The sequence below is a fragment of the Macaca thibetana genome, chromosome 6, assembly GCF_024542745.1.
Source record: "Macaca thibetana thibetana isolate TM-01 chromosome 6, ASM2454274v1, whole genome shotgun sequence".
Taxonomy (NCBI): domain Eukaryota; kingdom Metazoa; phylum Chordata; class Mammalia; order Primates; family Cercopithecidae; genus Macaca; species Macaca thibetana.
Genome location: NC_065583.1, coordinates 88,828,756 through 88,854,670, shown reverse-complemented (window position 1 = coordinate 88,854,670; position 25,915 = coordinate 88,828,756). Strand labels below are relative to the sequence as shown.

At 34.2% G+C, this 25,915-nt stretch overlaps 1 long non-coding RNA gene across 1 annotated transcript in view; it reads right to left on the bottom strand.

Annotated features, from left to right (window-relative positions):
- Nucleotides 1-605: 605 nt before the first annotated feature.
- LOC126956413 (uncharacterized) overlaps nt 606-25,915 on the bottom strand; it is a 33,473-nt gene continuing 8,163 nt past the window's right edge. The window contains exons 2-3 of the long non-coding RNA XR_007726324.1: nt 5,882-5,968; nt 606-655 (exon numbers count right to left, since the gene is read on the bottom strand). This is a non-coding gene — a long non-coding RNA (uncharacterized LOC126956413). The remainder of the gene's footprint in view (nt 656-5,881; nt 5,969-25,915) is intronic.

Genomic DNA, 25,915 nt, shown 5'->3' with positions numbered 1-25,915 from the left:
GGGAACTACAATTCAAGATGAGATTTGGTTGGGGACACAGCTAAACTATATCAGTATCTAACAGGTAAATATGTATTCATATACACATAGTTTCTCTCTTTTGAAACCTCCATCAAATTGTCAAATTATGCCTAAGTAACATTAAACACCTAACCTCTACTAACTCTACTATAAATCACTAGCTGTTATTCTTGATGGTTTTCTATCTAACTTTGCATGTGCTGTTTGTGCACACATAAAAATCTTCACCTAAGGATCTAGGCAGCTATAGAACTATTCTGTGTCATGTCAATTTTTTGAAATTATTTTATTCATCCTCACATAAATAAAATGAATTATCTATATCACTAAAGTATTTTTGAGTATTTGGTCATTATGCTTTTCTTTCTATGCAATTTTTTCTATTTTATTGTAATTCAAAACTTTATTGCTTTCGTAATAACACAGCCCTACAATGAGACTGTCACACCTTATGAATCTGTTGATTTATGAATTTCTCTGATAATTCTCCTCTTTCCTAATTTGTTCTTTTCCCTCTTCCCTTTATTCTCCATGTCTTCTGTTTAATTTTGCCCTTTAAAAAAAAAATGGAACTCCCTTCTCACCTTTTCATCATCTCTCTTCAAAATTCCAGGGTTTCTTCTCGTACTGCAGACTATAAATCCAATGAACATGCATTTATTTCTAACTTGCATTTTAGATAGTTAAGAATTAAAACATATCTATTGATTAAAAATTAATTTTGCTCATCCCATACTTAACTCTATCTTTCCTTATAAAGTTCTATAAATAATTTTTTCAACATGTTTATGTTCTCTGAAATCTGAAAATTTTAAAACAAATACAAATGCTAAACATTTTAAAAGAAACATATGGACAACTGTAGCAAACTTCTATTGCATGGAAATCCCACTACCTATGGAGAGGTTATTAGATATTGAGACACAGAGGGGAATTGCCAGAAATGAGGGAGATTGGTTTTCACCAGATACAACAACGAGAGTTCCCCTAACAAACCTGGCTGCTCAATTGCTGTCCTTGGAATTGGACAGAATAAGAGAGCATGGGACATAGGTTTAGAGTGTGATTTGATGGGCATTCTAGTATATATGAAGGTAATATGATGTTTAGTACAGCTTAAAGGAACCAAGAAAGAAATGTGAGTATGGATGCAAATGTATATACATATTTTATATATACATATATATCTACAGTTTTACCATCCTGATTTCTGAAGTATCACTGCTACTTTAAGCTTCAAACTGGTAAGAATAAGCTGACTAATAATAAAGGCAAATACCTTGGTATATTTTTATGTATGTTCTTTAAAATACATTTTGTTTATAAATAAATAAAACCTTTCAGCTTTCTCTGTATCTAAAACAATACTTGTCTAATTATCAAATATTTAAAAACAGTTTTTGGAAAGAAGGGTAAGTCAGAGCTTTGCTAAGTGACATAAAAAGCTGTTTGAGAAGACATCATTTTTTAAGTTATATTTTAAACATGATGAAATTTAAATATCTGCAGTACATTTAAATAAATACACATAATAAGCAGATGGTGATGTATTATCAGAGCTGGAGGAATAAGAAAACTAAACAGGTGATGTAGGCTAGGGAGGCTTATATCTAGTGTATAAATTCAAAGTCATGAGGCTATATGACGTTTTTAAAGACAAGAGACTATAGAAAGATTTACAGGGAGTTAATAACAGAACTTGGGCAAGTATTCACATCAAATGATAAAAACATAGAGGAAAAAGTCAAGTTATTTAGAGAAAATCTAAGACTATACAGGCAATAGGAAGAAAAATGAAACATTGTTAAGTAACATTGGAAAAAAAACAAAGCATGAAAAATGCAAAGAAAATGGTAGTGGCCAACGGTCTCAGATTCTACTGTGAAGTCTAGAGAAATGAATATTGATAAAATATAAATGGATTTGTGATTGGTGACCTTGGGGAATTCAAATTCAATACAATTGTTGAGGTGATATAATATGCTTAGGAAGTAAAGGAATCAAGGAAAAGAGAAATAAGATGGAGCAAGACTGCATAGTAAAGTGAAATCCTTTTAAAAATGGACATACTGGAGAACTATGTAGACAATGGTAAATGTTCAGTGGTTAGAGAAGACTTACAATGTAGAAGGAAGAGGGTAATTGATGGAGGAGAAAGGACAAAATTATGGACTTGACAGTCAGTTTAAACGTTAATGGAGAGTTCCTGAGTGTGTAGGAGCAGCTGCTGACAGGAGCTCAGCATATGCCAGTTTTAACTAGCACCCCTAGGCAGATGAGTCCCAAATACTGTCTCTTGACTTGACCTCTTCCCTGAACTCCAGTTGAGTGGGTGGGCTTGTCACTCAGGGAAACACCACAAGTGATGCAACCATGTTCCTATCCAACTCATTCCATTATTAGTCTACAGACACACATCTATTTCTGTCTGCCAATTTGTCTCTGTTAGCTTCACCAAACCCGTACTTTTCTTTTCACACTTGCCTTCCAAAAATACATGACTTAATACATTGACAGTATCACTGCATGTGATTTGAAACCTAGAACCTAGAAAAGGAAAAATGTTGAATGGATCAATGAACAAATGAATGGATGGACAGACGCATAGGTGGGTGGGAGGATGGATAGATGATTAAATTTATTGATTGCTTATTATCTACCAAGTACTACTCTAGTCCTTTCTTATGCAGGAGTGAAAAAGAAATAATTTTTCTGCCTTTACTGCCATATTTATACAAAAAAATTATATATTAATTTGTAATAAACACTAAGAAGATCAACAACGCTTAATGAGAGCATTGACAATTGCAGACTGCAGGAGCTATTTTCTATTGGTTGATCAGGAAAGACCTCCATGAATAGCTGACATTTGAGCCTAAAACTAAATGAAATGGGAGAACAAACTACACTTGATACTTGGGGAAAGAGTTTTGCAGGTACAGGGAAGACCAAGTGTAAAGGTCCTACAGTAAGAATATACTTCACCTGTCTGAAAACCAACGAAAAGGCCATGTTAGCTTGATTAAAGGGCATGAGGAGGAAAATGAGACCAGAGTGACAATGGAAGACTAGATCATGGAGTACCCTTTTGACCAAGATATAGGTTTGCTAGATTTAGGACATAAGGGCACAGAGTGTCCAGTTAAATTTGAATTTTAGATAAACAGCTAATATTTTCAATATATCTATGTCCCTCATATTGTATCACACACAGGCATTAAAAAAGTATTTGTTGTTCACTCGAAATTCATATTTAACAAGGTATCCTGTATTTTATCTGGAAACTTTAACGTGGTGACATCTTTGCATTTTACTCTGACAAGGAATTGTGCTGAAGTATTTTGAATGAAGAAGTAGAATAATTGCTTGTATGGCAAATAAATAATAAAGTGGTAAGGATAATCACATGAAGACTGGCGAGAGGGCTATTGTTACAGTCAAGGCAAGAGATGATGGTAGCTTGCCAGAGCGGTAGTGGAGAAGAAAAGGTAGCAGTAGAAAGTAGTGAGGAAGTTACCAGTAGTAGAGGTGACAGATTAGATTTGTGATGAAAAAGAAAGAAAAGAGTCAAAAAATATTTCCAGATTTATTGCCTAAGTAACTAGGAAAACAGAGCTGACATTTCCAGAAATGGAGATTAGAGGAGGAAAAAAATTGAGGCATAAGATCTTGAGTTAAAAATTTTGATTGATGTGTATTTTCCCTACCATAAATTTCATCCATTTGAACAATAGCATTTCATGATTTTTAGTAAATTTAGAGTCGTGCAACCACAAATACAATCTAATTGCAGAATATTTTCACTCCCGCCGAAAAAATTCTTTTAGCCTATTTGCAGTGATTCCGTATATCCACCTCAGTCCCTTGGCAACCACAAAATTACTTTCTGTCTCTATATATTTGTCTTTCCTGAACATTCCATGTAAATGGAATCTACAATATATTGTCTTTTGTGCCTAGTTTCTTCTACTAAGTATTATGTTTTGAGGTTCACCTATGTTATAGCATATATCAACTCTTCGTACCTTTTTATTGCAGAATTGTATTCCATTGTATGGATAGATCACTAATTGGATTGTTTCCAGTTTGCAGCTATTAGAAATAATGCAACATTGAACATTCATGTACAAGTCTGCATATAGATGTATGTATTTACTTCACCTGGGTAGATTCCTTGGAGGAAAATTTCTGAGTTATAAGGTAAATTTATGTCAATAGTTTGGTTTTGAGCTAATCTCCAGTAGAGATTTTGAGTGGGTACCTTCCATATGGATCTAGAGTTCAGAAAAAAATGTAAATGTAAAATTGGAATTTAACATCATAAACATGATTTTGAAGTCACTGGGCTGAGTAAGGTAACATAAATAGTGAATACAATTAGAAAAGAGAAAAGGTCTAAAGATTCACTCTTGGCACACACTAATTTAAAGGTTAGGAGATAAGGAAGTTTGATGAAAAGAGAAAAAGAGCAAACAGAAAAAGGGTCTAAGCAGATACTTTTTGTGTCCTATCATATCTCCTTGACCAATTTTTAGGCTCAGCTGAGCTGTGGTGGACAGTTTCAGTACATGCTAACAGCCTTCCAAGTTTTTCTGCTTTACTGCCTCCAGACTTCTTACAAAGTGGAAAAGCTCACTCAGCTCTTGTGGTGGTGTATGGAATCAAAGACCACAGAGGTAATTCTTGGTAAAGAGAAGATGGGATACGGGGATTACAAAGGCCTCAGTCTCCTATTCTTTGGCAAGATAATTCTGAGACTGGCTCAGCCCATAAACGATCCAGGAGATTTTGCTGTAAGCAGTTTCAGAATAACAAAAAGACTGACTGGAGTTGATTCAAGAAAAAAATAATGGAAAGAAAAGAGAGGAAATTGAGATGCCTCTAGGATCTATTTCTAGGAGTTTTGCTGCAAGGCAGAGGAAAGAAATGGCATGGTAAGTAGACAGAGATAGGCAGTGAAGACAGTTCAAAGGAAGGATTTGTGTTAAAGGTGGAGGATGTTACATTGCATTTGCACAGTTTAAGGGAACAGTAAAGATGCAGGAGATAGAGGGAGAACTGCTGGAGTGATATCTTTGAATAGATAAGAGATGTGATGAGGGTGCAAGTGCAGAGTTTTATCTTAGAAATAGAGAAAGGCAGAGCTTTTGGATATAGATACGAATATATTGGTACATTTAATAGTGGAAACATGTGCTCGCCTCTTGACTCGAAGAATAAATTCCTGTCCAGATAGTGGATAGCCACCTTCTATTTGAACCCACCAACAAGAAGGAATTTTTATATTTTAAAAATAACCCATTCTGTTTCAGACAGTCCTAGGGTACCACAATTTCTTCTCCATAGTATTGAGCCAATGGGTAGACAGTAGAGGTATAAAGTCTTAGGAATGGATGGTAGAGGCACATTTGTTACAGAATAAGAAACAACAATTATAGCAGATGAGGAGGGTAGGGCAAATATTCTCATCTACCAGCCAAGACTAAGATTGGAAAATACTAATGCAGGAAAACAAAATCCCCAGGGGAAAATATAGTTTTGACAGTCACAAGTATTAACAGACAAATTTAACCACAAAGCAAGTACAATGTAACTTCTTCAGCATAAGTAAATCTGTTTTATTTTATTTTATTTCACATTTGAAATTCTCATTCAACCTTATTGAGTTGGGTACTGACATAAAGATTTTGATTCACAAGTCTTATTGGAAAGGTGTCTCAAGTAAAATCACATAATAAATTGTTACAATAAAGATTAGAAATCTGCTCACTTTAGTTCTATTTCTGCCAGTCTCAGGCTGTATAGTAATTCTTGTCAATTCTAAAGAAAATAACGACTTATGTTAACATTTAATTGGTACCTGCTATGGTCTCACGTTGATAGGTGACAGAGGTAAAAATGTCTCCTTCCTGATGGCATCATTTCAGCAAAGTATTCTTTAAAAACTCTGAGAAAAAGTATATGACAACATACTAGTATTCAATGACTTTATCTAAGAGGAGGCGGTGAGATCATGACAGAGCAGGAGTCCCAGGAAAGGGGTGTTAAAGTATAATGAGGTTGAGTAAGGGGCAAAATTTCAGACAAGAAGCCAAAGTCCCTTCACTCCTTGTAAATTTAGTCTTATGTCTGTACAGTTGGATTATATCAGGGCTTTTCAAACTCTTTTCATAGATTTCTTTGTAAGCCACATTAGCTGGAAAGATCTTCATGGAGAAGGAAGTTAAGATGAATGATCAGAGCTTTAATACTCTCACTTATATTTCAACCACAGATATCTTTGGAAAAGTAAAAGGGGTTCCATTAATTTAAAAAACTTATATGTGGAAAATCACTGTTTTATATGATCTCTAAAAGTCCTATCAAACAATTCCATGAAAAGTCTCTAAGGGCCCATTGTACTCATTGGTGTGATCCAAACCGAAAATGTGTCCTGGGGACTGCATCACAGATGCCAATTTAGATGATAAGTAGTGGGAAAGGGGCAAAAGGAGGCAGTGGTCTTTGTAGGGACCAAGTAGACAAAGGCATTGGATGAGAGAAAGACAATTTGCTGAAATGTAAAGGCAGAAAGGAAGTGGAAATATATTGCAGACAAGCTGCCTAAGATCACATTTTGTCTCTGAAATGCCAATTAGAACATCCAAATAAAACGCTATGAAGTTATAATTATAAAATATGTCTACATATATACAGACATATTTATATATTTATGTGCATGTTTTATATAGGCACCCACGCCTTATAAAATTATATTGAGAGAGAATAGTGAAAACTTATCTAAATGTGTGGCCCATGCCATCTAAAAGTAGTCCAGACAAAAGATAAGAAAAATACAGCTTATAATACACACCCAAAAGAATCATGATTGTGGGGGTAATTCTAGTATTCCTTTTATTTATCATTTAATCCAATTTGAAGAGTCAAACCTGTCGACTGAGGTTTGACTTTTCCTCCCTATACACAGTATTAAACTTAATTATAAGTTGATTTTTCTTGTTAATGAATTCTCCTTTGAACAAGCTAGCATTTTATTTAAAGCAGTTCTCAAAGCTATCAATGATATCTCCAACAAAACAAAGTTACAAAAGTTTTCTCATTAAAAAAAATAGGTAAACTACTGTTTAGACAAGCCTGGAGGTATGATGTAGGTTTTTGCATTGCATAAATAAATGCCTTCGTTTTCCATGGGTTTCTTGCTCAGATTCTAATTTTCGATGCCAAGGGTCATACAGTCTGTTTTACATGAATAAGTCAAAAAAAAAAAAAAAAGGCAATATGTTCTATTCTTAGAACCCCTACTTTTCCTACAAGTAATTTTTTTTTTTAGTGGGAAGAGAGTAGAATCCATCCTTTCCCTACTCACCTTACATCATTTTTTTCTGACTAGATAACAATAAAATAATTACCTTTACAAAAAATACAGATTTTTTATGCTAAATACAAACTTTGGTTTATCTCATGTGTATACAATTAGTGTGTATATCTTTGGAATTATGGTCCAAAACATACATTTTTAATGTATTTTATAAAAAACATTTACACTTTAGCCTGCTCTGACTAAATTCAACTGGTGCTACTGTGTTTCACAGCAAGACTAACTTTCTGACTTTGAAAAGTGTTCTTCACGTTGCTTTTTATATGACATCAATTTCATTGTGCACCAAAGGTGACTGAGAAACATTTTATTCGTTAAAAATATTACAATAAGTGACTGTCCTCCATGCAATTTCCAAATAAGAATCAATCAAATCTTGTGTGGCGATGTGCAAATTTTCAGTCAATTTTAACTGGCTTGGTTCTTCCGAAGGTTAAGGTAGTTTAATGGTTGAAAGCACATTGCAGTGCAGCTAGCTGCAAAAGTCAAAGGCTAGAGGATGAGGATTTTATTTCCTTTTAGCTTTTGCCATGTCTGTTTTCTGTCCAATCTGCCTCTTGCTGCCATTTAACCCATGCTTTTAAAGACAAGAGGGGTTGAGATCTTGAGAGCCTCTGGCTTCATTTTAACAAGGCATCGCTAGCACTTTGGTACATAATTTGTCATAAATGTCAGAGGTCACTGGGTGTTCGAAACCTACATCCAGCACATGGTCATTATGACAGCAGTTATGTTTCAAAGGCAAAGGATGTTTTGTGGTATTTACTTTAGTGTGTTGGTGCTATACCTCAGAGTATATCTGAGAAGATTCTACTTTAAATGAAATCATACTTGTGGTTATCTGCCTAAGAAGCAGTAACAAAAAACAGATGAGCTTTCAAAAGATACTCTATTTGGTTATTCTGAAATAAAATGTACACCAAGTAGTACTTTTTCATTTTTACCTCATGTTCAAGTGCTGATAATGAATTTTCCAGCTTCACATTTCTGAGAAGAGTTATAAAAATAAAATTAAGCAAATTATTAAAATGTGCTAATGTGAATTTCTATACCTAGCTTAGATCATTTAAACTGCCTAAAATTATAACAGCTATAGATGAATCTCTATGCAACAGCTAAAGATCATTATCTAATAGCATCATCAGATGGAACAAATACAAAGTAATAGATTTCACTATACCTCTAAATTTATTAGTTTAAATTTTAATAATTTCTTCATTATTTTACTCTATTTTTTACTTATGCTATTTTATACTAAACATTTTTCAACAGGACCTGACACCTAAAATTGAAAAGCAAGATTCAAATCCAATCATATTTTTATGAAATAATCCCAGCAGAATTGGTGAAGAACTAACACTTTATGTTAAATGAAGAGGTCCATGATTTCTCAAAACACACTGAATTTTAAGGCATGAGTTTAGCAACAAGAAGCCCTGGACATAAACTAGTCAGGCACCTATGATAAAAAAGATAAAAATGTTCTTAAAACTGGTTGAAAATAAAAAGTGAGAGAACTCTGGTGCCGCCCTGAGAGAAGTGTACTATTAAATGTCTGAGCCTGTAGGGAATGTGAATGATTATTTCCTAATACAGCTGATAAAATGGGCTAGGAAAGATGCTGATACAGCTGTGGGGCCTGGATCTATCCACATAGCCGTGGGGACATCAACTCTGTTAAAAATCAACCAAACTTCCTGGGAGATCCTTCACTAGTGTTGCTCATAATTTTATCTCACAAAATATAGAAAGGGTAACAAGAATTGTTACTCTGAACTTCACTTTGAAACATAAGGAAGAATTGCTTAATGATCTAGCAGTGACAGCAATCTTGGGGGAAATTAAGACATCTTATAGTTAGAATTAAGTTTAGCTGCATGCAACAGAACACTCAAATTAACTAGTTTAGTGCATAAGATTTCATTCTTTGCTAAAAGGTACAGAGGTCAGCTCACCAGGATTCGTGTAGCGAGATCCCAAGTGCAGGTCCCAGGCTCGTTTCAGCTTTTCATTCAGAATAGAACAGGTTAAGAGCACAGATAGCCCAACTTCACCACCTCCTAGTTATTTAATCTTTGGCAAGTCACTTCATCTCCCTCTGCCTCAATTTCTACATCTGTAAATAGATTTATAATCACTAACTATAAATTACTTTAATGAAAATTGTTAATTGGAACTGTGGATAGTAATTTGTAATAACTACTCAAAAGTAATAGTAGCTAATGTTTAATGAGTGCTTCTCATTTTCAGACTCTATTCTTAACTCCTTACTTGCTAAATAAGGTACCAATTGTATAATGCAGGATCAAAATGCTGGCCCAGGCAATGCATCTGCATGATTCCTGCTCTTAAGTACTACTTAGGATGAAGAAATTGAGATCCCTAGTTTATATGATTGTTGAGAAGCATGTATAAATTAATACATATAAAGTGTGAAGAATCATTCTTGCTACATAGTAAGTACTAAATATACTGCTGGCTATTACTTTATCTTCTTTATTACTACTGCGTTTCTGATGTGTTCATCTTCACCCTAGTCCAAGATGACTGCTAAAGCTCCAATCATTTCATCCTCATTAAAGAAGCTTATGTCACCTTCCTTTAAGGACACTTTCTGCATATACATAATCTCTATTTCCATTAAATTTGTCAAAATTTAGGCCCAAGAACATGCTTTGCTACAAGAGGCTGAAAATATGGTCTTTATTATGTGTTCTGGTAAAATTTGTGGACTTTTTCACTCAGAAAATAAAGAAAAATATTAAATACTGGGGAGACACAAGCAGCAGTTTCTGCCATGTTACCTATGAGTTCATAAAAGTATAAAAATTGTCTATTGGAGATTCTCAAACAGACATGTAGGTTTTTAGAGCATTTATTTAAAAAGTAGGCAAAGTATAGGCATGATGTGATGTCTAGAACCTCCTCCTTTGCCTTTCCACCCCCAAAAATATTTTTAAGAGAAAAAAGGATAAACAAAACAAAAATTAAACCTATGTATAAATAAAGAATAAATATCTAAGGGAATAAAGAAGGAATATCTAAAGAAATTATATGGATTTTTTGAAGAGCTCATCTTTATAAATAAAAGAGAATTTCATAGACCTCTAAGACTAACACTAAGAAATGAATGTCAAAGGAGAGATAAAGTTTTATAGATAATATTGAAAACAAGAAAGTCAGCTTTAGCTGTCCTTGGTATACAAAAATGAGCCAAAAGACAGAATCACTCGGTTTGGGAAGATGGAGGTGAAATCCACAACTACCCATCTGTTATTCTTTATTTTTAACCTCCAATGTAAAGACTCTTGATATTGAGAAGAGCATAACAAACATCATCAAGACAGTTACATGTAGCTATTGTGCCTTTCGTGCATGGTGCTTTGCACATGCTGTTTCTCCAGTCTGGAATACCTTTCTTATCTTCTTCACTCAGTTAACTCCCACACAACCTTCAAGAAATAGTTCAAACAATTCTAGAAAGCTCAGAGTGAGTGGGAGAGTTTCAAGAAGACACTTCTGTGCAATGAGATCCAAGATCCTTCTTACACAGGGGTAGGGTAGGGCCAGTTGAACTCAACCAGATAGGTCAGACTCAGAATTTTGGTTCCATATGCCAGAGCTCCTCCTAAACAAGGAGGCCAGAAAAAGGTACATCTAGCATATGAGTAAATGTCAAAATGAGGACAAAATGGGAGACAAATTCACACATCAAGTCCAGTGAGCTGAAAACAGGGCATAAGTAACCCTTCATATTAGGTAGAAATGTCAAAAAAAAGTAGAGCAATTAGGTAATGAATCTAATTTGAGTTTTAGCGATTTCCACAAATGTCTTTGGACGTCTTCAAATGTCTTTGGATATCTTAAGTTGTCTTTTCTATTTGTCAGTTTCAGTTTTCTCAGCTATAAATGGACTTTCAGGACAGGTTATGACAATTAACTAAGAAAACACATACAAAGCACCCTGCTTTGTTTTTGGCACAAAGTACTTGTTCAATACTATGTAGCTCTAAAAATCATGAATGATTGAATACCTTGCCTAAAATAAAGAGTGGAAATGAATCAACAGTTTCCCAATTTTCAAAAAGAAGATGGCATTATCTTCACTTGAATAACATGCATACCCAAATTTGAAGTAACTATGCTTTCTTTCTACTTGACTCCCAAACCAGATCCTCCTGAACTCTCTGCCAGTTTCTTCACTTTTTTGTCTCTGTCAATGTCTTCACCTTTCTGGGTTATACAGGCTCAAATATTTAAAGCCCTGTTTGATTCTTTCTGCCTCATCCTTGCATTATTCACTTGTCAAGGTTTATGTAGATTCTAAATGCTCTGTGTCACTCACATCCATTTCCATTAACGGAGTTTGAGCCCTCACTCCTTTTCTCCTGAACTGTTTAAAACCATCCTACCTGCTCTTTCACCTCTTTGCCACCCCCATAATAATGCATCCTCCAGAATTCTTCCTGTCGAATGTCATCTCATTTACTTTAACACATCATTTCAATCTGTCAGTATCATTGCAAATCCTAATTCTGTCATCTACAACTTATTATCCCTCCCTCACTGTATCCCTTACCTTTGCTTTCTATATTGTTTTCCAAATTATATAATTTAAAAATATGCAATAAAATGAAGTAAACTATTTGCCCCACATAGTTTGAAACCATTTGCAAGAGTGATATCAATTCAAACCAACTTAATAAAATAAATATGTATATGTTTCCTTCCTTCTCCAAGGTGGTACGTGTGACAAAAGTATTTTACAGTCTTGCCAGGGATACAGGACTGGTTTAAATTTCTAGATTTTCACTTGGTAGTTATTTGAAAACGTATTTTAAGTTCACTGAGTAGGCAAAATGGTAATATTGATAACTGGACTATGTTTTAATGTTAACAAAATTATTGGTAAAAGCAATCCAGCTCACTGTTCAGAATATGAGTGCTTAATACATTACAATTCAAAAAATTTAACCATCATACTAAATCTACAGAAATACAAAGAGCGAGACACAACTATTGTTAGAAACTTACAGCCCAGTTGAGAGAGATTATCGATGTGATAAGAAAAATGCACATATATTAATACAAAAAGCTGAATGTAATAAATCCTAGTGAAATGCAAGGGGATTCAAAGCATGGAGAGGTCACACCAGTCTCGAGGATAGGCACTAGTTGATTGTTCTTGAAAGGGACTTAAGGGCAATTGATTTGAGGGGAATTGGTGAAAGTTTTTAAAGAGGGAGTTGAATGATTAGAGCTAGACTTTAATAAAACTCGACAGAGAAACACGTGGGTTATATCATAGGCTTAGGAAGAGAAAGCCAGTAAAAATATATTCAAATTGCATTTTTCTCTTACTTGACTCCTAAGCTGCATTTGAAGCTATTGACATTACTTCTTTTTTGATCGAGTTCCCAATCTCTTCTTTTTTCTTCAAGTTACCTCTCTCTCAAGTTCTTGTCAAAAATCTTTGGTTATTTTTCAGTCTTATTTCTGACACCTTTTTCTCTACTCCTGTTTAACTATTGATGTCTCCAAAGTTCTTCATAAGCCTCCTTTTATATCATTCCATTTACACTCTCTTTACATAAATTTATCTGGATCAAGGCTTCAAATCCTGTCTATATCTTGGCAATTCCCAGCACTAAATATCTTTGCAGAATGCTCTTTTGACCTAGAGATTTGCCTTCATCTGGCTCTTAAACTTCCACAACTGAATATTCAAACACCTCTAACTCAAGCAACTCACCATCTTTAAAATGAACTCTCATTTATTCACTTATTCCACAAATAGTCTCTGAGCTTGTATTCTGAACTATGTGCCAGTTGAAGGTATTAGTATTTGGGCTTCACCATCAAACAGAGAGATCAATCCTTCTAAAATGGCATTGAATTCACACAGCCAAAGGGTTTTCAGTATGGTAATTCTGATCTTGACTCCCCTCTACTACCTTTTTCAAATCCTTCATTTGCTTGCCAATGTCTTCAGGATAAAATTCAAACTTCTTAGAACAACATTTTCAAAACCAGGACAAATAAGTGATCTAGTCCATACTTACCTACTCAGATCTTTTTTTGTTTGTTTGTTTGTTATATTTTGCACTTTATGTAACTTGCAATTCACATATGAGCAATCCCAACAAGTAGCAAGGGCAAGTCTTAATCTTTGCCTTTGCTATTTCCTCTATCTGAAAAGCTTTCTCCTCATGATTCCTTTCCCATCTAGCTAATGCCTACTCACTCTTTGAAACTCAGCATTGGCTCTTCCACAATCATTCTTTTATTTCTTTAACCTGAATTATGTGCCCATCTCTATACTCCTATGAACATTTTGTATACTCCATCATAGCACTTACCTAAATCTATGACAAATATTTACTTTTTAATCTCAGTTCGAGTTGTTTCTGAGCTAATGGAAAATGGGGACTTTGCTGTTCTTCTCTCATTTTCTGTGCTACTTATCATGTTATTCTTTCTCAGTTCCAAATCCACTCTTCTTTCCCTGCTTTGTAATATTATATATAGCTGGACCATGTCAACCTTTCTCCTTTGCCCAGTGACTCAGTGTTAGACCTGCTAGTACAGAGGTCTGCAGGAACATAAGCAAATATTAGAAATAGACTTTCCTTAGTGACCAGCCCATCCATATCCTCCGACTGTTTTCTTGACCACTTGGTAAGCCTGTTGTAGGGACCAGGTCGGGCTTGTGCCCTCCAGCAAGTCTCTCAGTCCCTCAAAAGGGACATTCCTAAGGCTGAGTGACACACTGCCCCACAGGTTTCCCATCCCTTCTATGGATCACTTTTTTCTTCAGCAAGTTTCTTAACCATCAGCAGGCCATGTGTTTCTGTGATAGTCATACTTTCTCCCATAAGGTCTGAGTCTGAGTTAAGAGAGAATTCCTCTTGTAAGTTCTTAGTTTCTTCTTGTTCCCTCTCCCTTAGCCTTAGATATAGTAGCTGCTTTCTGCATTTACTATTTCACTTGAATTGGAGTCCTTTTTTAATCGTATTTATTAGTTAACAATTCTTTATTTTATATATACCCTGTTCATATTATGGGTGTAGTTTTCTTCCCCTGGCTGGACTCTGACTAATATATTTCTTGGCACAATGCTGAGTATGGATTGAGAGCCAAGGAAATTGGGGTTAGATTTCTGACATAATGATCATGGAAAGGTGCTAAAAGTCTAAACTGCTAAGTCAGCTGGAAGGGCTAGATGTGAGGATCATTGAGAATTCAGACTTTACTGAAGATGGTAGCTGACTACAGATGAGGGGCAAGATGGAGCTAGTGATAACCAGCACCAAAATTTTGAGGCTGAGACACTGGGAGAATGGTCTTACTGTTAAAAGAAAGAAAGAGGCAGCTAAGGAGTTGGATTTCTTTAGAGAAAAAGATGGTAATTTTCAGTGACTTATTTTTTAAATAACACGCTTATTTTTTGAGAGAATAGAGTTTATTTTTTTGCAGTGGACGGAGAATATGTGATCATATCAATCATTTTACTCCAACTGGTAAAACACAATCTAAAAAGCTCAATAAATGTCTTACTGGGCAAGATGTCTCCTTCTTGCTCACATAGCAGCTCAATGTCAGCTTTTGGCTGAAGAGCTCCGACATGGTGATTTGGGGACCCAGGATCCCTTCAGCTCATGGCTCTACTTTCTCTCTGGGAATCCTTGGTTAGAGCTTCTGCATCTGCTTGCAGATGGGGGAAGAGAGTGAGAAAGAAAAGTGGCCAAATTCAAATACCTGTGGCACGATCAAGTGAGAAAATAAAGAAGAAAGAAGAGCCCATACCACTTTAGTCTTTTTTGATTATATTAAATATCCAGGTTTGTGTGAAGCAATCCCAAATGATACTGATATCACTGTACTATGAGCTATAAGAGAAATGTTTTAAACTTCCCATTTTAAGGAATAGTTTTTTTATTATCATGGCTTATAATTTGGGCTTGTTTGTAAAATTAGTTAATTAGCTTGTTTTCAAAACAAGGGCTCTATTCAGTGATTGCCAGGCGTATTCCATGAAATTTAGAAGAGTTTGCCTCTTTAAATAAATGGGGGCTACTGACAAGGACTACTCAACTTGTGAAAGTCCAACTTGCAAGCATCCTTAACATCATTTCAGGACAAAAGTCACCTAGCCAAATTTTTACATATATAACAATATAACAATAACAACACTCACTGAAACTTCACTATATGACACGTCATGTCATGAAGCATATGGATTATTTCACTTAAGCCTTACAACTGCCATGAGAAATACTGTTTTAGTCTTTATTATGACAGTTGGAAATGTACTTTTTTCAAAACTGGGAACAGACAGAACTTCAACTCTGTATTCTACTTGAGCCTTTTTCCTTTCTCCACTTAACTCCTCATTCCACTGTAGCTTATAGAGACTTCTTTGGAGAGTTACTATTTGGAGACAAGTTGTAAAAAAAAGAATGTCACAATTTTTCCTGCTGAGAACATGCTTTTGGTTTTGCAAGTAAAAATTCAAAGTTAATTCCCACAAAGAAATAAACATTAAAATAAAAGTTAATCTGCCTGTATTACTGTCATAAATATAATAATATTTTTGTAGAATGAGACTTGATGAATATTTTCTGTATAAACACAAATAATAATGACTAATGCCTATAAAACATCTATGTAGTTTCCCTTTGAATTTGGAATTAAATATAAACTCTTTAAAAGGAATTTTTCTGTTTAATATGGCTCTTGAGCCATATCTCCAAATTTACTTTGAGTTGTTATCTCATTTTCTTATTTTGCTTCAGTTGTAGTGGTTGTGTTGTTTCGTTTTCCTAGGAATTCTAGAATTTCTAAGCTCTTTCCATTTCAGGGACTTATCACATAGCTGCTCCTTCTCGGGAAGTTCACTCTTTCAACCTTCCCTTGGCTGTTCCTTCCCATCTTTCAGGCCTGACTTAAATTTCACTTCTGAAGTGAAATCTTCCCTGTACGCTAGATTCTTCTAGTATTTGTGTTTCATAACACTCTTTTAGATTACTTCATAGTATTTATCAAAATTTATTATAATATATTTATTTTGCTTATTTATTTAACATAAAAGCTTGTGCTTGTCAGGCCTCTGAGCCCAAGGCAAGCCATAGCATCCCCTGTGACTTGCACGTATATGCCCAGATGGTCTGAAGTAACTGAAGAATCACAAAAGAAGTGCAAATGCCCTGCCTCACCTTAACTGATGACATTCCACCACAAAAGAAGTGAAAATAGCCAGTCCTTGCCTTAAGCGATGATATTATCTTGTGAAATTCCTTTTTCTGACTCATCCTGGCTCAAAAACTCCCCCACTGAGCACCTTGTGATCCCCACTCCTGCCCGCCAGAGAACAACCCCCCTTTGACTGTAATTTTCCTTTACCTACCCAAATCCTATAAAACGTCCCCACCCTTATCTCTCTTCACTGACTCCTTTTTCGGACTCAGCCCACCTGCACCCAGGTGAAATAAACAGCCATGTTGCTCAGACAAAGCCTCTTCACACGGACGCGCATGACAGTACTATTAATTCAATCTTATATTCATTCATTCAACAAATCTAGAGAAGGAATGAGAAGGATAAGATTATAATTGGATGTGAAAAGTCAAGGATTTTAATATGTGTAAAAAAATGAACATATTTGTTCCAGTTTTTTCCAGCTCTGTATTGTTATGTAATAAATTATCTCCTAAATTAGTGGCTGAAAACAACAACCACTTTATTATACCTCATGTTCTGTGGGTCCAGAATTTGGATGGAGCCTGGCCAGGTGAATTCGTTTTTCCATGTTCCAGGGATGGCTGTTACTTGGCAACATTCAGCTGATGGATGGGCTGTAGCACCTAGATTGAGAATAGAAGATGGAGGACAAGGCTCACCTGGACTTGGTGACTGGATCCTCTTTAACACAGAGGCCTCTGGTTGTTCAGGCTTTTTATATGGCAGCTCAAGGGTCCAAGAACAAGTGTTCAGCAAACAGAACAGAAATATCATGGCCTGTTGTAAACTAGCTTTGGAAGTCCTAAGTGTCATTTCTAGCATACTCAATTGTTCATAGTAGTTGAAAACCCAGCCAGATTGAAAGAGAGGGGAAGTTGACCCTATCTCTCCATTGCAAAGTGTCAAAGAATTTGCAACCATGTATTAAAACCTAAATAGTATTCACATTCTCAAATGCTATGCTAATTGAGCTCTGGATAAAAGAGATTTGGAAGTCATTGCTATTCTAATTGAGCTCTGGATAAGGAAGTCATAGCCTTACTCCTAAGGGGTATATAAGAATAATGGGAAATTGGCCCATAACAGTTACAGTTCAAGGAAGCAAAACATATTCCACAGAGTGTAAATACATCTTTACATGGATATCCGAAACATTCAAGAAAGAGCATCTCTTTCCCTCTCTTGTCTACTCATAAAATCTTATTCATTTCTAGATTCCAGATTAAATGTCAATCTTGTAATCTAAATTAATCACCAATTCAGATTAAATAGTAACACTTTTAATTTGAAGTCTTTCTAAATCTGTCAGTCAGAACAAATCTACCATTCTACTCTTCTCCTAGAATACTATGAAAGTATATTTACTATATGATTTATCATCATATATTCAATGATTCCATATTTTTTTTCTGCTAGACTGTGTGCCTAATAATCATAGTGCAAGCTTTTGATGTGGCAGAATATACACTATATAAATGGATATTCAATAATGAGTACTTCTTTTTAAAGTTTTTTTTTAAGAAACGAGATAAAAGTGAAAATAATGAGTACCTTATAAAACATAAAACACAGCAAATACGATCCATAAGTTTAGCACAGAAATCTGAACCATCAGTTGAACAGATTTTTGTGAACTACAGAGTGTATTTATAACAGCAATACCAGGAGTTTGAGACCAGCCTGTGCAACATAGTGAGATTGTCTCTAGAAAATAAAACAAATTAGCCAGATGTGGTGGCTTGCACCTATAGTCTCAGCAACTCGGGAGGCTGAGGCAGGAGAGTCACCTGAGCCTAGGCATTTGAGCTTGCAGTGCGCAATGATCATGCTATTATGAGACCTTGTCTTCAAACAAAAAAACAAACTCTTAGAGCAATAACTGGCACACGGTAAGCATTTATCAAATAAACCTCATGGTTCTTTGTATTTCAATCAGAGCAATTGGCACACTTAGATATGAACATGCCTGACTTTTTTCTGTATTTTGAGATCTTAGAAATCAGTAATCTTGTCTCATACAACTTGCTATCCCCTATAACATTTTAACAATACTTTATAATTACAATTCGCATTTGGTTTACAGAGTTTTTTCATGTTTATCATTTATACCCTTTTAAAAGATGCTTAAAGCAGTGGTCAGATGTTTCCACCTTGTCAAGATGAGATCTGAATATAAAGTTATCCATTCAAAAAAATAATAACCTTTTGGGAAATCTATATAAGTAATTCCCCAAGTAATTTCTGAAATTCTGTGTTTCTGGGAATTCTATACAATTTTGAATAGGATATTCATTAAAATAAAACATACATACTGAAAAAGGCACAAATAATAAAGGTCTCCTAGACTAATTTTTATAAATTGAACGCAGCTGTGTAATCACAACCTGTATTATATATTGATAAAATTATTTTATAATTAAAATATATATTTGTATTAACACATCTTTTCAAGTGTAAAATTACCTTTGTTTTGGCATTTATATTTTAAAGTCAAAAGCAAACGCTCTTCAAAGGCAAAAGAATTAAATTGCTAAAATATAGTAAGTATATCTGCACTTCCATAGTCTTGCCAAATGCATAATCGGGAAAGGTGCTTTGTGTCAGGGTTAAGTGTTTGCTTTAGAAGTCAATGACTAAAATGTTTTTAAGATTTATCACTTGTTATCTCAGAAGAAAAATCTACCATTTCTATAAGGCCTTATCAAATAAGCTGTAAGCTATATAACACATGTATTAACATATAGTAGTATAAATAATGATAAAAATATGCTTATATTCTACACTTGGATTTTCAGTAATTAAATTCACTCATTGTATTAATAGAGTTTCCCTAAGAGGCTAATCACCACTCACAACACTGAAAAAGTTAATAATGGAATTTAAATGACACTTTGAAATTGTGGTTGAATCCCTCATGGACATTGAAGTTTTATTTCCCATCAAGACATCTACCTAGAGAATCTTCAAGATTATAAAACACACGTACCTTGATATTTAGTGGGGAAAAAATATGTTTTTTTTCTTTCTTTTTTTAATACTTCCTCTTTCCAACCCGCATTTGGTCAACTTTTTTCTCCTCATGTAGTGTATACATTCTGAATGATACCTCTTCAGACATGGATTTTCTTTTTCCACATAAGAGCAAGGAAAATAAAATGGTATGCAAAAAAAAAAAAAAAAAAAAAAAAAAAAAGATATTCTGCCTAGAAATTTAAAGTTGGTATAAATTTAAAGTTTGTCGGAGTAAATTGTGTGTGAGTTTGCATCTCACGTGATTCACATGTTCTCTATACAGCATGAGTCTTATAAAATAAACAGTTTTTCTTCAGACTTAATTAAACAGAATCAAGTTTCAGCCATAGCATTTAGTCTTGGATTTCAGAATGCTTCTTGTAGAAAGTACTAGGGAAATGGAACGTACAGAAAAATCAAGGAATGGCAGGTAGGTAGCCACTAATTAATGAAAAAAGGCCCTAAATAACTCTAAATATTTAGGCTTGATAGTTTAAATGTGCTTACAGGGGTGGCTATTAGCCTGTTTGAGAGATGGTCAGTTCATTCAGGGGACAATGCATGTCCCTCAGAGACACCGCTGTGAAGAGGAACAAAGAACCGGGGCAGCCTCACCCTAACCCATTCTCTACTGCAACACCCCTTGTTCACAAAGCCTCTTTCAACTGTCCTTTATTCTAGATGTTTACTTTTTCTGATTCAGGTCTCTTTTTGCTATCTCATGCATTGCATTTCTAACCCTCCAGCAGGCTGGACCCCAAACATGAGCTACCCACAAAGGCTGCCACAGAAGAAAACAAATCTCAAGACACAAATTCAATAATTTTGTATAAACACTTTGTGAATTTTTCACTTTTTACAAAACAATAACCAAACGCACCCTTGTGCAAGCTCAAATAAAGCTCTTGGAGAGAAATATACTGTAATAACAAGTTAAAGTTATAGTATAAGCATTTAGAGGATTCTTTCATCTTAATATTTCAAATAATCACCTATTGGCAAATATTACCACCTGAGTAATAGAAGAAGGGTAGAGCCAATATTTGTTGTGTTATAAAATTGCTATGTTTGGTTTTGAGTTTGATTTTTAGGTTTTTGTTTTTATAATTCAAAAATTTTTAAATGTGTGAATGTGAGATAAATGAATGTGTATATATGATAATACCTTAGAGAATTATTTGTACACATAATATTTTCCTAGAATATGTGGTTTTATATATATAAAGTTATACCTGAAAATGAGTGTGGTGTGGCTTTTAATTAAGGCTTCTTCTAAGTTATTAATTAAAAAAAGAACCAATAAAACAATGAATTTCTAATTTTTTGAAAAATATCATCATAATCTGGTCAAAAATATTTACAATGCTATTGCCATTGACAGTTGGAAATGTCAACAGTAGCAAAGATTTACTACACAATTCTCTGAAACATTTATATAAAATTGAATAGATTCTATTCATTCTCAACATTTGAGAAGAAACTACAGTATAATTTAAAATACATATTAAATAATAAGAAAACTAAAGAGTGGTAAAACCTATGAGAAAACTTTATTTTTAATTTGGATTAAATTACAGGTCATTGAATCTAGTAAAAATTACTGACTTACTATTCCATATTTTTATTTTATAAAAAACTTGCTAAATTAAATTTGTTTTAATAAGAGGCCTATTTCAAGCCTTATAGGAATCCATATCATAGTAATCAAGATTTGTAACAGCATTATACAGCTTTAATGCTGTGGATTTCTTTCAGGCCCTTTGACGTAAAAAGTTAAAACAATTTTCTATATCAAGGGGAAATGTTACTATTTCCCAGACGACCACCTTTACTTTAGAAGGGGAACATCACACACTGGGGCCTGTTGTGGGGTGGGGGGAGGGAAGAAGGATAGCATTATGATAAATACGTAATGCAAATGAGGAGTTAATGGGTGCAGCACACCAACATGGCAGATGTATACATATGTAACAAACCTGCACGTTGTGCGCATGTACCCTAGAACTTAAAGTATAATTTTAAAAAAAGAAATATGTAATAAATCATTATTAAAGATTTCCTTAAAAAAAAAAAAAGAAACATGCTCATATTCAATCTATTATTTACACATTTGTTTTAAAATTACTTAAGATTTTATCTCCCTAATCAATAATAAAAGAGTTACATAAACACATTTTTAAATTTCCCCGTTTTCTTTAAACACATAGCTCATGTATGTATTTTTAATTGGGACAACGCTGCTCTTCCAAAATCTCAAACACTTTTAATAAAGTGCATGTGCATGCAAGCAATGATGACCCTTAAAAGCAGTCATAAATTTAGTCGCTGGGAAATGAGAAGGCTTCACAGATGACTTAATTTGCTGTGGGAACCTGTGCTTCCTCCATGTGTAACCTCTGCATTTTGCTGTCTGTGACCTTCAGCAACATCCACCTGCTGGAAGCCATGTTTGATTCTCTGACCAGGGAAACGCCTGCTTGACAGCAGAATGGTATCATAGGACAGTGTGATGGAATTTTTCTTTCTCTGTCATCATTAAGGGGGTTCCCCCTATGGTGAGGGGAATGAAAAGTACGATTTAATGTTCTCTGGAGAGTGGCGGGGGGAAGAAAGGCTCAAAGCTTCACATGCTGCTTTCGGAGTGGGTCATTTCAGTCCTTGTGGCGAATGGGATGTCCCAGTGGAATTTGCCATAGACTGGTCTGAAAAGAAAGGGATTAAGACCCTTTTAAGGATGGAAATGTAACAAAAGGACCACTTTTATGATGTAGCAGCATAAAATAAGGGCTCTATTGTACAACTGATTGCTAAAGATCTTTGAATTGGGTAGCCTAGCCTGGTAGGCCCTGTTTCCTGAGGGTTTAGAGGCTTGTACAAATGATATGTCTATACTAGAATCTGAGTTCTGCTCTCATTTAGGGGCAAGTAAGAGATTATCAGTTTGTTCCTACATGATTTTTTTTTCTACACCTACCGAAAAGTGGCCTGTAGGGAGATTATACTCTAGTGAAAGTTGCTGCTAATTAAAACAAGTAATTAGTGTTCCTCCAGGCTTTGCGGTTTCACTCACTTTTGCCCGCCAGACAGCATTAGTTTAAAAGCAATCCAATTTCTAGCAATAACAGACTGTAAAAAAAGTCATTTAACAAGTACATAAGTGTAAGGTTACAGTTCAGGCATTGATTTATCTTTTCTGGGCTATTTAGAAATACTGTAGCAAAGTTGAAGAGAAAGAAAGTCAAATAGCTTTAAAAAAATAATGTTAAGGAAAGAAAAAAGACCACATGCCTCAGTCCATTCACCAAAAAAAAAAAAAAAAAAAAAAAAAAAAAAGACAAGCAAAAACTGGGAGCATATAAGACTTCCTAAATTGCATTAGGAAACCAAAATTGGATTTAATGCTGTTTTCTCATAGAACCCTCACTTAGCATTTTGTAAACAGATCATTTCATTAAGTCCTTTTGTTTCTTCTCCCGCCTTTGCTGAAACAGGGACTTTTTATTGACTGATTCTCATTGAAATGAATTGGAGCAGTAGAGTTGAACACAACACGCTATTACCTCCTTTTTTTTTTCACAATTCCAAAATGACTAGCATGGTTTTATTTTGCATATCTGGTGGGAGGATTTAGTTAAACTAGAGAGATCTTGAGAGAGATTAAAATATTTTATTATAAAAAGATATAACAGAAATTAATATTAAAAAAAAACCATACCTACATTGAATCATGCCCTGATAAATTCTTGTCTAATTGCTCAGTTTTTGTAACCTGACATCCTTCTATAATTGCTGCCTTTGCTGCTTGAAATGATCTATTTCTGAGGTTGGTATCATCAAAGACATGTGTGCTATTGTGCAAGCAATTCAACATAGCTCATCATTAAAATCAGCTGTAACTCTACTTTCCCTTTAACAAATGAATTCATAATACTTTAATTAATGCAAAATTTTCAGATTTGTAGTTTCTCCAATGCTTATTTTTTTAAAAATGCTGACTATTCCTCTACAAGATAAAAACTTTGCTATGTATTTCAAAGAGCGCTATTGATATAAATAATATTGTATGTGTGAAAGTCATTTATTATAAACTGTCAATGCCACAAAAATGTTTGCTGTTATCCCCTTTTCAACTGGTGGATTCCAAATTTAGTGATCTTTTTCAATTAATTACAATTAATTATTAAGTAGCCTGAATTTTATCATTACAGGTTAATATAAGACTGTATACTTATTGTATTTTAAAAATTAATTTTAGAATATAAAAATGTTTTTCATAAAGACTGGCAGCTTTTTAAAATTAATAAAATAAATTTTCATCATGTGACTTATAAACTCTTAACTGTACTTTAAAGTTTTAGTATATGCTTTTCCTTTCCTCAAATTTATTTCCCATCGTATTTATAGAAGAGTTTGGAACACCAAGCTTAAAAAAGAAATTTTGCATGTAAGGGTCAGTAAGTAGACTTTATCTGAATCTCTGCTTAACTTTTAAACATACTGTGAGAAGAGAAAATAACTTGGTGATAACTTATTTTCCTAGGAAGGAATATGTGAAATAATGAAGATGACTTTCATTAATAAGTGCATTCCATGTATAGATCATTTCCCCAATAGAAACTTACAGTTTCCGAAAATCTAAAATCAATTTATAATTCTTGTAGAATGTCAGCCATAGTAAGCTGAAAATGTTTCCTTCATATTATACCTTTTTCCTGATAATTAGAGCTATGCTCAACTGGCATTTTAAGATAGTTTTTTTTTTTTTTTTCTTTTTGTTTAATGGTAGAAAACCTTCTTTCAAAACCAGTCTTTGACAGTATTTGATTTTCTGAAATTGAATTCAGGCTACTTCTATCAAGTCTCCTTTTGAGCTAAGAACTTGCTTTTCATTTCATAGTTGATGAGCTGGAGAATGCGACTGGCAGCACAGGCCTAGGGCACCAGAGGGCAGCCTGTACAGATACCTGTAAGAATGGTCAGCACTCTTCATGGATGGTGATGGAACCATCAGGGACACTACAAGAGCGTTCATTTTATGTATTAAGCCAGATTTGCACAACAATACCATTATAATACAAATGTAATCTTTAGAAGTAATTTTAAAGCAGCAAATGTATAAATGCCAACTCTCAAGTAAAAGCAAACAATTTTCCTAAGCCAAATGTCTTTTATAAGAGATTTCAATGGTCATTTGAATTTAGTTTAAGGATCATTTGACCTTATGATTCACCCGATTCTTAAATGCACATCTCAAATATAATTGTCTTCATTTGGAGTTGATGTATAAAAAATAAAAACAGTGAAATAACCCTTAGTGATTTGTTCTACTGCTGTGCAGTGCTTTTGTCTAACTACAAGAAACTCTAAGTACACAATTATCAGTATTAAAACTGATGTCTCCAAGAGTTCAATGTTAATTTTACTTAAAAAATGTATACTGAAAAAATGGCTTCTCCATATTCCTTGTAATATGGCTATTTAATCTAAGTTCACCCAGCTCAGCCATACAGTCTTTTGAAAACAGAGATGATTAGATCTTCATATAATGTAATAAAGATCAAAAGTGTTTATGAAATTTAATACAATTAAATTTCTTTGAATTTTATTAATATTTTACTAGATATAGGGGTAAGTATAAACTTTTATTGTACCAATAATTCGGGAGTTTCTGTAAGATATAAGATATGTAAAAGATTGGACAATCTGTTGAAGCATGCTATCTAAAGATCAGTCTTGTGTCATTCTATAACAGGAAACACCTCTACCATCTGTGGAATTTATCCTCTACACAGAAGAACTGAGCAGGAAGACTAGAATTAGCATTTATGAAAAGCTGCAAAATGCCAGGCATCAGGCCAAGCACTTTACATATATTGTCTCATTAATTATAACAATTTTGAAGATAAGCACTCAGCAGCTAAGACAGATTAAGTAAAATACTCCACAAAAGTTAACTGAAGGGGATTTATTTTAAAAATCAACATATTTGTTGAAAAATATTTATGGAGTACCTACAATGTACCAGCCATTGTGAGAATCACACTGTGGGCAGCTGTGGACAAGAAACATGAGCTCCCTGCTGTCTGGAAACGTACATCCTAGTAAGGGAAGAGATGCTACACACATGTAGACAAGCAGGTAAATAAATATACAATATACTGATAATTATATAAAGGAGTTTAAGATATTTTATAATCAATTGTTAAATAAATTTGTTCACAAACTGCTGCTGAGTTTTTCCAGATTATTTTGACTTTTGCAGCC